The sequence below is a fragment of the Triturus cristatus genome, chromosome 1_2, assembly GCF_964204655.1.
Source record: "Triturus cristatus chromosome 1_2, aTriCri1.1, whole genome shotgun sequence".
NCBI classification, from domain to species: domain Eukaryota; kingdom Metazoa; phylum Chordata; class Amphibia; order Caudata; family Salamandridae; genus Triturus; species Triturus cristatus.
Genome location: NC_140580.1, coordinates 1135904359 through 1135918125, shown reverse-complemented (window position 1 = coordinate 1135918125; position 13767 = coordinate 1135904359). Strand labels below are relative to the sequence as shown.

At 34.5% G+C, this 13767-nt stretch overlaps 1 protein-coding gene across 5 annotated transcripts in view; it reads right to left on the bottom strand.

Annotated features, from left to right (window-relative positions):
- LOC146868828 (uncharacterized) overlaps positions 1-13767 on the bottom strand; it is a 225722-nt gene that overhangs the window by 198900 nt on the left and 13055 nt on the right. For 2 of the 5 annotated variants that reach the window (XM_085613854.1, XM_085613848.1), the window contains exon 1: positions 13205-13623. The exons of 1 other annotated variant lie outside the window; for it this stretch is intronic. The gene's annotated coding sequence lies outside the window, so the exon portion shown is untranslated. Of the gene's footprint in view, positions 1-13204; positions 13660-13767 lie in introns of those variants that run through there. 2 more of the 5 variants (XM_085613855.1, XM_085613852.1) reach the window with 2 other exon arrangements.

Genomic DNA, 13767 nt, shown 5'->3' with positions numbered 1-13767 from the left:
AATCATAACATAGCATAACACCACATAACATAGTATAGCATAACAAAACAAAGCATAGCAAAACAAAGCATAGCATAACAAAACAAAGCATAGCATAACAAAACAAAGCATAGCATAACAAAACACAACAAAACATAGCATAGCATCACAAAACATAGCATAGCATAACAAAACAAAGCATAGCAAAACACAACAAAGCATAGCATAACAAAACATAGTATAGCATAACAAAACAACAAAAAATAGCATAGCAACAAAAAATATCAAAACAAAACATAGCATAACAAAGCATAACAAAACAAAACATAGCATAGCATAACAAAAAATAGTATAACATAGCATAGCATAACAAATTAAAACTTAGCATAGCATAACAAAACACAAAACATAGCATAACAAAACATAGTATAGCATAACAAAACACAACAAAACATACCATAGCATAACAAAGCATAGCATAGCAAAACAAAACATAGCATAACAAAACATAGCATACCAAAACACAACAAAACATAGCATAGCATAACAAAACAAAACATAGCATAGCATAGCATAACAAAACATAGCATAGCATAACAAAACACAACATAGCATAGCATAACAAAACACAACATAGCATAGCATACCAAAACACAGCAAAACATAGCATAACAAAGCATAGCATAACAAAACAACAAAACAAAACATCATAGCATAACATAACAAAACACAGCATAGCAAAACACAACAAAACATAGCAGAGCATAACAAAACATAGCATAGCATAACAAAACACAGCAAAACATAGCATAGCATAACAAAGCATAGCATAACAAAACACAACATAGCATAGCATAACAAAACATAGCATAGCATAACAAAACACAGCAAAACATAGCATAGCATAACAAAGCATAGCATAACAAAACAACAAAACAAAACATCATAGCATAACATAACAAAACACAGCATAGCAAAACACAACAAAACATAGCAGAGCATAACAAAACATAGCATAGCATAACAAAACACAAAACATAGCATAGCATAACAAAACATAGCATAGCATAACAAAACAAAGCATAGCATAGCAAAACATAGCATAACAAAACGTAGCATAACATGACAAAACACAAAACATAGCATAGCATAACAAAACAAAACATAGCATAACAAAACATAGTATTGCATAACAAAACACAACAAAACATAGCATAACAAAACAAAACATAGCATAACAAAACACAACGTAGTATAGCATAACAAATCATAGCATAACATAACAAAACATAGTATAGCATAACAAAACAACAAAAAATAGCATAGCAACAAAAATATCAAAACATAGCATAGCATAACAAAGCATAACAAAACAAAACATAGCATAGCATAACAAAACATAGCATAGCATAGCAAAAAATAGCATAGCATAGCATAAGAAAACACAAAACATAGCATAACAAAACATAGTATAGCATAAAAAACACAAAACATACCATAGCATAACATAGCATAGCAAAACAAAACATAGCATAACAAAACACAAGAAAGCATAGCATAACAAAACAAAACATAGCATAGCATCACAAAACATAGCATAGCATAACAAAACAAAGCATAGCAAAACACAACAAAGCATAGCATAACAAAACATAGTATAGCATAACAAAACACAACAAAAAATAGCATAGCAACAAAAAATATCAAAACAAAACATAGCATAACAAAGCATAACAAAACAAAACATAGCATAGCATAACAAAAAATAGTATAACATAGCATAGCATAACAAATTAAAACTTAGCATAGCATAACAAAACACAAAACATAGCATAACAAAACATAGTATAGCATAACAAAACACAACAAAACATACCATAGCATAACAAAGCATAGCATAGCAAAACAAAACATAGCATAACAAAACATAGCATACCAAAACACAACAAAACATAGCATAGCATAACAAAACAAAACATAGCATAGCATAACAAAACATAGCATAGCATAACAAAACACAACATAGCATAGCATAACAAAACACAACATAGCATAGCATACCAAAACACAGCAAAACATAGCATAACAAAGCATAGCATAACAAAAAAACAAAACAAAACATCATAGCATAACATAACAAAACACAGCATAGCAAAACACAACAAAACATAGCAGAGCATAACAAAACATAGCATAGCATAACAAAACACAGCAAAACATAGCATAGCATAACAAAGCATAGCATAACAAAACACAACATAGCATAGCATAACAAAACATAGCATAGCATAACAAAACACAGCAAAACATAGCATAGCATAACAAAGCATAGCATAACAAAACAACAAAACAAAACATCATAGCATAACATAACAAAACACAGCATAGCAAAACACAACAAAACATAGCAGAGCATAACAAAACATAGCATAGCATAACAAAACACAAAACATAGCATAGCATAACAAAACATAGCATAGCATAACAAAACAAAGCATAGCATAGCAAAACATAGCATAACAAAACGTAGCATAACATGACAAAACACAAAACATAGCATAGCATAACAAAACAAAACATAGCATAACAAAACATAGTATTGCATAACAAAACACAACAAAACATAGCATAACAAAACAAAACATAGCATAACAAAACACAACGTAGTATAGCATAACAAATCATAGCATAACATAACAAAACATAGTATAGCATAACAAAACACAACAAAAAATAGCATAGCAACAAAAATATCAAAACATAGCATAGCATAACAAAGCATAACAAAACAAAACATAGCATAGCATAACAAAACATAGCATAGCATAACAAAAAATAGCATAGCATAGCATAAGACAACACAAAACATAGCATAACAAAACATAGTATAGCATAAAAAACACAAAACATACCATAGCATAACATAGCATAGCAAAACAAAACATAGCATAACAAAACACAAGAAAACATAGCATAGCATAACAAAACAAAACATAGCATAACAAAACATATAGCATAACATAACAAAACATAGCATAGCAACACACAACAAAACATAGCATAGCATAACAAAACACAACAAAAAAAAGCATAGCATAGCATAACAAAACATAGCATAGCATAACAAAACAACAAAACAAAACATATAGCATAACATAACAAAACACAGCATAGCAAAACACAACAAAACATAGCAGAGCATAACAAAACATAGCATAGCATAACAAAACACAACAAAACATAGCATAGCATAACAAAACACAACAAAGCATAGCATAGCAAAACATAGTATAACAAAACGTAGCATAACATGACAAAACACAAAACATAGCATAGCATAACAAAACAAAACATAGCATAACAAAACATAGTATTGCATAACAAAACACAACAAAACATAGCATAACAAAACAAAACATAGCATAACAAAACACAACGTAGCATAGCATAACAAATCATAGCATAACATAACAAAACACAACAAAAAATAGCATAGCAACAAAAATATCAAAACATAGCATAGCATAACAAAGCATAACAAAACAAAACATAGCATAGCATAACAAAACATAGCATAGCATAACAAAAAATAACATAGCATAGCATAACAAAATAAAACATAGCATAACAAAACACAAAACATAGCATAACAAAACATAGTATAGCATAACAAAACACAACAAAACATACCATAGCATAACAAAGCATAGCATAGCAAAACAAAACATAGCATAACAAAACATAGCATAGCATAACAAAACAAAACATAGCATACCAAAACATAGCATAGCATACACAAAACATAGCATAGCATAACAAAACATAGCATTGCATAGCATAACAAAAAACATAGCATACCAAAACACAGCATAACAAAACACAACAAAACATACCATAGCATAACAAAGCATAGCATAACAAAGCATAGCAAAACAAAACATAGCATACCAAAACATAGCATACCAAAACATAGCATACCAAAACACAACAAAACATAGCATAACAAAACAAAACATAGCATAGCATAAAAAAACACAACAAAACATAGCATAACAAAACAAAGCACAGCACAGCAAAACACAACAAAACAGCATAAGAAAACATAGCATAGCATAACAAAACACAACATAGCATAGCATAACAAAACATAGCATAGCATAACAAAGCATAGCATAACAAAACACAACAAAACAAAACATCATAGCATAACATAAAACACAGCATAGCAAAACACAACAAAACATAGCAGAGCATAACAAAACATAGCATAGCATAACAAAATACAACAAAACATAGCAGAGCATAACAAAACATAGCATAGCATAACAAAACAGCATAGCATAACAAAACAAAGCATAGCATAACAAAACACAGCATAGCAAAACACAGCAGAGCATAACAAAACATAGCATAGCATAACAAAACAAAACATAGCATAGCAAAACATAGCATAGCATAACAAAACAAAGCATAGCATAGCAAAACATAGCATAACAAAACGTAGCATAACATGACAAAACACAAAACATAGCATAGCATAACAAAACAAAACATAGCATAACAAAACATAGTATTGCATAACAAAACACAACAAAACATAGCATAACAAAACAAAACATAGCATAGCATAACAAAACACAACGTAGCATAGCATAACAAAACATAGCATAACATAACAAAACACAACAAAACATAGCATAGCATAACTAAACAAAATATAGCATAGCATAACAAAACAAACATAGCATAACAAAGCATAGCATAACAAAACTAGCCCTGGGCGCGACACTACGCTTCGCCCACGTAGTGTACGTAGCGCTGCCTGCTTCGCAGTTTTCGAAGTAGGCGAAGCAGGCAGTGCCTACGCACACGCGAGGGCGAAGCGTAGCTGCCTGCCGCCCACCACCCGCCTCCCGCCCGCCCTACTTTTAAAAGCTAAAATAAATTTGTAATAAAGCAAATTAAAGGCACTTACCTGACGCACGGCGTCTCCCGGGGCTCCCTCTTCCTGGTTTTCAATTTCCCTGACAAATGCGCATGCGCGGACGCCCGCGCATGAGCATTTCTCGCAAGAAATGCGCATGCGCGGGTGTCCGCGCATGCGCATTTGTCAGGAAAATTGAAAACCAGGAAGAGGGAGCCCCAGGAGACGCCGCGCGTCAGGTAAGTGCCTTTAATTTGCTTTATTACAAATTAATTTTATCTTTTAAAAGTAGGGTGGGTGGGTGGCGGGTGGCGCGTAGTGGGGCTACGCGAAGCGCGTAGTGTGCGTAGATTCGGGCACACTACGTGCTGCTTCACGTAGCCCCACTACGCCCACTACGCCCACCCTTAAACAAAACACAAGAAAACATAGCATAACAAAACATATCATAGCATAACATAACAAAACATAGCATAGCAACACACAACAAAACATAGCATAGCATAACAAAACACAACAAAACAAAGCATAGCATAGCATAACAAAACATAGCATAGCATAACAAAACAAAACAGCATAGCAAAACAAAACAAAACATAGCAAAGCATAACAAAACAAAACATAGCATAGCATAACAAAACATAGCATAGCATACACAAAACATAGCATAGCATAACAAAACATAGCATAGCATAACAAAACATAGCATTGCATAACATAACATAACATAAGAAAACATAGCATACCAAAACACAACAAAACATAGCATAGCATAACAAAACAAAACATAGCATAACAAAACATAGCATAGCATAACAAAACAAAACATAGCATACCAAAACATAGCATAACAAAACAAAACATAGCATAGCATAACAAAACACAACAAAACATAGCATAACAAAACAAAGCACAGCATAACAAAACACAACAAAACAGCATAGCATAAGAAAACATAGCATAGCATAACAAAACATAGCATAGCATAACAAAACACAACAAAACAAAACAAATCATAGCATAACATAACAAAACACAGCATAGCAAAACACATCAAAACATAGCAGAGCATAACAAAACATAGCATAACAAAACACAACAAAACATGGCATAGCATAACAAAACACAACAAAACATAGCATAGCATAACAAAGCATAGCATAGCAAAACAACATAGCATAACAAAACGTAGCATAACATGACAAAACACAAAACATAGCATAGCATAACAAAACAAAACATAGCATAACAAAACATAGTATAGCATAACAAAACACAACAAAACATAGCATAACAAAACAAAACATAGCATAGCATAACAAAGCACAATGTTGTATAGCATAACAAAACATAGCATAACATAACAAAACATAGTATAGCATAACAAAACACAACAAAAAATAGCATAGCAACAAAAAATATCAAAACAAAACATACCATAGCACAAAGCATAGCATAGCAAAACAAAACATAGCATAACAAAACATAGCATACCAAAACACAACAAAACATAGCATAGCATAACAAAACAAAACATAGCAAAGCATAACAAAGCACAACAAAACATAGCATAACAAATCACAGCATAGCAAAACACAACAAAACAGCATAGCATAAGAAAACATAGCATAACAAAACACAACATAGCATAGCAAAACATAGCATAACAAAACACAACAAAACATAGCATAGCATAACAAAGCACAATGTTGTATAGCATAACAAAACATAGCATAACATAACAAAACATAGTATAGCATAACAAAACACAACAAAAAATAGCATAGCAACAAAAAATATCAAAACAAAACATACCATAGCACAACAAAGCATAGCATAGCAAAACAAAACATAGCATAACAAAACATAGCATACCAAAACACAACAAAACATAGCATAGCATAACAAAACAAAACATAGCAAAGCATAACAAAGCACAACAAAACATAGCATAACAAATCACAGCATAGCAAAACACAACAAAACAGCATAGCATAAGAAAACATAGCATAGCATAACAAAACACAACATAGCATAGCAAAACATAGTATTGCATAACAAAACACAACAAAACATAGCATAACAAAACAAAACATAGCATAACAAAACACAACGTAGCATAGCATAACAAATCATAGCATAACATAACAAAACACAACAAAAAATAGCATAGCAACAAAAATATCAAAACATAGCATAGCATAACAAAGCATAACAAAACAAAACATAGCATAGCATAACAAAACATAGCATAGCATAACAAAAAATAACATAGCATAGCATAACAAAATAAAACATAGCATAACAAAACACAAAACATAGCATAACAAAACATAGTATAGCATAACAAAACACAACAAAACATACCATAGCATAACAAAGCATAGCATAGCAAAACAAAACATAGCATAACAAAACATAGCATAGCATAACAAAACAAAACATAGCATACCAAAACATAGCATAGCATACACAAAACATAGCATAGCATAACAAAACATAGCATTGCATAGCATAACAAAACAAAACATAGCATACCAAAACACAGCATAACAAAACACAACAAAACATACCATAGCATAACAAAGCATAGCATAACAAAGCATAGCAAAACAAAACATAGCATAACAAAACATAGCATACCAAAACATAGCATACCAAAACATAGCATACCAAAACACAACAAAACATAGCATAACAAAACAAAACATAGCATAGCATAAAAAAACACAACAAAACATAGCATAACAAAACAAAGCACAGCACAGCAAAACACAACAAAACAGCATAAGAAAACATAGCATAGCATAACAAAACACAACATAGCATAGCATAACAAAACATAGCATAGCATAACAAAGCATAGCATAACAAAACACAACAAAACAAAACATCATAGCATAACATAAAACACAGCATAGCAAAACACAACAAAACATAGCAGAGCATAACAAAACATAGCATAGCATAACAAAATACAACAAAACATAGCAGAGCATAACAAAACATAGCATAGCATAACAAAACAGCATAGCATAACAAAACAAAGCATAGCATAACAAAACACAGCATAGCAAAACACAGCAGAGCATAACAAAACATAGCATAGCATAACAAAACAAAACATAGCATAGCAAAACATAGCATAGCATAACAAAACAAAGCATAGCATAGCAAAACATAGCATAACAAAACGTAGCATAACATGACAAAACACAAAACATAGCATAGCATAGCATAACAAAACAAAACATAGCATAACAAAACATAGTATTGCATAACAAAACACAACAAAACATAGCATAACAAAACAAAACATAGCATAGCATAACAAAACACAACGTAGCATAGCATAACAAAACATAGCATAACATAACAAAACACAACAAAACATAGCATAGCATAACTAAACAAAATATAGCATAGCATAACAAAACAAACATAGCATAACAAAGCATAGCATAACAAAACTAGCCCTGGGCGCGACACTACGCTTCGCCCACGTAGTGTACGTAGCGCTGCCTGCTTCGCAGTTTTCGAAGTAGGCGAAGCAGGCAGTGCCTACGCACACGCGAGGGCGAAGCGTAGCTGCCTGCCGCCCACCACCCGCCTCCCGCCCGCCCTACTTTTAAAAGCTAAAATAAATTTGTAATAAAGCAAATTAAAGGCACTTACCTGACGCACGGCGTCTCCCGGGGCTCCCTCTTCCTGGTTTTCAATTTCCCTGACAAATGCGCATGCGCGGACGCCAGCGCATGCGCATTTCTCGCAAGAAATGCGCATGCGCGGGTGTCCGCGCATGCGCATTTGTCAGGAAAATTGAAAACCAGGAAGAGGGAGCCCCAGGAGACGCCGCGCGTCAGGTAAGTGCCTTTAATTTGCTTTATTACAAATTAATTTTATCTTTTAAAAGTAGGGTGGGTGGGTGGCGGGTGGCGCGTAGTGGGGCTACGCGAAGCGCGTAGTGTGCGTAGATTCGGGCACACTACGTGCTGCTTCACGTAGCCCCACTACGCCCACTACGCCCACCCTTAAACAAAACACAAGAAAACATAGCATAACAAAACATATCATAGCATAACATAACAAAACATAGCATAGCAACACACAAAAAAACATAGCATAGCATAACAAAACACAACAAAACAAAGCATAGCATAGCATAACAAAACATAGCATAGCATAACAAAACAAAACAGCATAGCAAAACAAAACAAAACATAGCAAAGCATAACAAAACAAAACATAGCATAGCATAACAAAACATAGCATAGCATACACAAAACATAGCATAGCATAACAAAACATAGCATAGCATAACAAAACATAGCATTGCATAACATAACATAACATAAGAAAACATAGCATACCAAAACACAACAAAACATAGCATAGCATAACAAAACAAAACATAGCATAACAAAACATAGCATAGCATAACAAAACAAAACATAGCATACCAAAACATAGCATAACAAAACAAAACATAGCATAGCATAACAAAACACAACAAAACATAGCATAACAAAACAAAGCACAGCATAACAAAACACAACAAAACAGCATAGCATAAGAAAACATAGCATAGCATAACAAAACATAGCATAGCATAGCAAAACACAACAAAACAAAACAAATCATAGCATAACATAACAAAACACAGCATAGCAAAACACATCAAAACATAGCAGAGCATAACAAAACATAGCATAACAAAACACAACAAAACATGGCATAGCATAACAAAACACAACAAAACATAGCATAGCATAACAAAGCATAGCATAGCAAAACAACATAGCATAACAAAACGTAGCATAACATGACAAAACACAAAACATAGCATAGCATAACAAAACAAAACATAGCATAACAAAACATAGTATAGCATAACAAAACACAACAAAACATAGCATAACAAAACAAAACATAGCATAGCATAACAAAGCACAATGTTGTATAGCATAACAAAACATAGCATAACATAACAAAACATAGTATAGCATAACAAAACACAACAAAAAATAGCATAGCAACAAAAAATATCAAAACAAAACATACCATAGCACAAAGCATAGCATAGCAAAACAAAACATAGCATAACAAAACATAGCATACCAAAACACAACAAAACATAGCATAGCATAACAAAACAAAACATAGCAAAGCATAACAAAGCACAACAAAACATAGCATAACAAATCACAGCATAGCAAAACACAACAAAACAGCATAGCATAAGAAAACATAGCATAGCATAACAAAACACAACATAGCATAGCAAAACATAGCATAACAAAACACAACAAAACATAGCATAGCATAACAAAGCACAATGTTGTATAGCATAACAAAACATAGCATAACATAACAAAACATAGTATAGCATAACAAAACACAACAAAAAATAGCATAGCAACAAAAAATATCAAAACAAAACATACCATAGCACAACAAAGCATAGCATAGCAAAACAAAACATAGCATAACAAAACATAGCATACCAAAACACAACAAAACATAGCATAGCATAACAAAACAAAACATAGCAAAGCATAACAAAGCACAACAAAACATAGCATAACAAATCACAGCATAGCAAAACACAACAAAACAGCATAGCATAAGAAAACATAGCATAGCATAACAAAACACAACATAGCATAGCAAAACATAGCATAACAAAACACAACAAAACATAGCATAACAAAGCATAGCATAACAAAACAAAACAAATCATAGCATAACATAACAAAATACAGCATAGCAAAACACAACAAAACATAGCAGAGCATAACAAGACATAGCATAGCATAACAAAACACAACAAAACATAACCTAGCATAACAAAACATAGCATAGCATAACAAAACAAAGCATAGCATAGCAAAACATAGCATACCAAAACGTAGCATAACATCACAAAACACAAAACATAGCATAGTATAACAAAACAAAACATAGCATAACAAAACATAGTATAGCATAACAAAACACAACAAAACATAGCATTACAAAACAAAACATAGCATAGCATAGCAAAACACAACGTAGCATAGCATAACAAAACATAGCATAACATAACAAAACACATCAAAACATAGCATAGCATAACTAAACAAAATATAGCATAGCATAACAAAACAAACATAGCATAACAAAGCATAGCATAACAAAACACAAGAAAACATAGCATAACAAAACATATCATAGCATAACATAACAAAACATAGCATAGCAACACACAACAAAACATAGCATAGCATAACATAACACAACAAAACAAAGCATAGCATAGCATAACAAAACATAGCATAGCATAACAAAACAAAACAGCATAGCAAAACACAAAACATAGCATAGCATAACAAAACAAAACATAGCATAATAAAACATAGCATAGCATAACAAAACATAGCATAACAAAACATAGCATAGCATACACAAAACATAGCATAGCATAACAAAACATAGCATTTCATAACAAAACACAGCATTGCATAACAAAACATAGCATTGCATAGCATAACATAACATAAGAAAACATAGCATTAAGTTTGATAAACTCATAGTAGCGGGCTAGCTAGCTTTAACGGCCAGTGAGTGTAAGCAACTCCGTCAACCCAGAAGCAGTCACTCGGTCACCTTTGCTCTTGTATTGCAGTGGCTTCGTTTATTAAACAGTGCCCATATTTATACTGTTAGCACTTTACTTGTGCAAATTTCAGGGCTCACAAAACTTTAATGAATCGAAATTCACAACTGAGGCTGTTAAGTTCGTGCTATATAAAACCCTAAGGATAAATAAAAAACATTGCCATTTACAATGTGAATAGCTCCAAACACAAGACCTTTTTCAAAGTACAAAACATTGCCATTTACAATACCAATAGCTCCAGCTCCAACAAATGCGAGATGCTTCCCGGGACGCAAGAAATTACCATCGCCTATAAATAAAGCTTGGCGTTCCTGGCGTTCGAGGACGGGCGGCAGAGAAGTAACAGGACTCTGTCTTTTCCTTCTTACCCAGAGAAGAAAAAAAAGCATTTCCAATGCAACGGTCTCGGCATTGTTAAAGTTAGAGCTATTGGCATTGCTCATGACATTATTTTTGTTTATGTTTTTGTTTTTAAAACATGTAGAGAAACGGCATTGTTATTTACAATGTCAATAGCTTAATCAGTGTGTGTGTAGGTGGCTCTGTGTGTGGGTGCAAATGCAATAGGTCTCGCATTTGAGAGTGATTAAGCTATTGACATTGTAAATAACAATGCTGTTTCTTTAAATGTTTTAAAAACAAAAACATAAACAAAAATAATGTCATGAGCAATGCCAATAGCTCTAACTTTACCAATGCCCAGACCATTGCATTGTAAATGCTTGTATTTATGTGTTTTGAAAACCTGCAAGCAGTGCGTTAACACTCACTTTGTACTTGCTTTGAGAAGCAAGGCTGGCAGTAACTGCGCCTCTTTTACTGCCAGCTGTTAGTACAAAGTGCGTGTTTACGGACCGCTTACAGGTTCTCAAAACACGTAAATGAAAGGCATTGTCATTTACAATGACAATAGCTCAAACTCTCTTAAAGGCGAGACATATTGCATTGCAAATGCTTGTTTTGATGGTGTCCGGGCCATTTTTATGTTAATCCAACCCTGTTCGAGAAGCGTGGGAGCCACTCATGACACAAGCACGCTTCCCACCAGACCACCCAACAGCTCAACCCTCTTCCAACCAAGCATTCCCTCAAGATCAACCAAGCTACCTGTTCACTAAAGCGCCGCGGCCCCTCCTTAGAGCTATGAAGCACTATATAAATCTAAACAATTCCATTTAATGCAACAATAAAAAAATGCTTTCCTCCGCAACGCTGAAAAGACATTAATGAAGAGCCGACCACAATATAGTGCAGGGGAAAATAATGCATTTAAAAGGGATTGTACTTTGGCAGAATTATCGGCTGGTGGCCTGGACGTAGGAGGAACACTGAGTCGCGCGCCTCATCCTGCAGTATTAATGAGAATGGGTTTTGCTTTGCAGAAACCACCACCAGGACCTCACTTGACCCAGCTCATCTGACATGAATGCACCAAAGTGCCTTCCTCATCCAGGAACCGCGCGGGCTTAATTTGTCACAACCGCTTTACAACAGAAAATGTGGAGAAGGCTCAAGAGTGAAGGGTGGGATCATATGTATTAACCAGTAGCAAGGCCCTGTGAGTGCGTACCAATGCTGACTGCCTTACTACATCCCCAGTGCACCCCCTGTCTCACAGTTGATGACGTCCATAAGAGACTTACCTTACTCGTCTGTCAGATGTTGGAAATTTTGTACTTCATTCCCAGCTCCTGAATGTTTTGAAACGTGCCCTTCCCCTGATACTTCGTCTCAGCCTGACTGGTGTCGGCTGTGCAGAACCCTGCGCCACTCCCATGGCTGGCTGCCTCCCAGCCACCAGATTCTCAGCCGAGGAGAGAGGTTGCCAAGAACCTACCCATTAAGGAGGATGAGGTTTCAGGGACAGATGCGCTGGGGAGTGGAGCGCGCTGTCCCTCGATCACAAACCATTTCCATCGCTCTCTGGGGGCCGCATAGAGTAGATAACAAGTGTCTCGCGTTCCTCGCACACCTTTATAGCATAAAAGCTTAAGTAAATTAACAACATTAAAATGTAGGGCAACGAACTCGGTATGTTTACGAGGCCGCGCCTGACAGGACGCGACGGATTCAGCAGGGGGCGGGCCCACTCACGCACAGCCCTGTCTTTCCTCACAGCACCCGGACGTTGCTATGATGTCTCCACCCTCTTCAGGTGCGCGATTAAAAACAGCCTCAGGTGTTTTGCTTCCACGCCCGGGTTGCA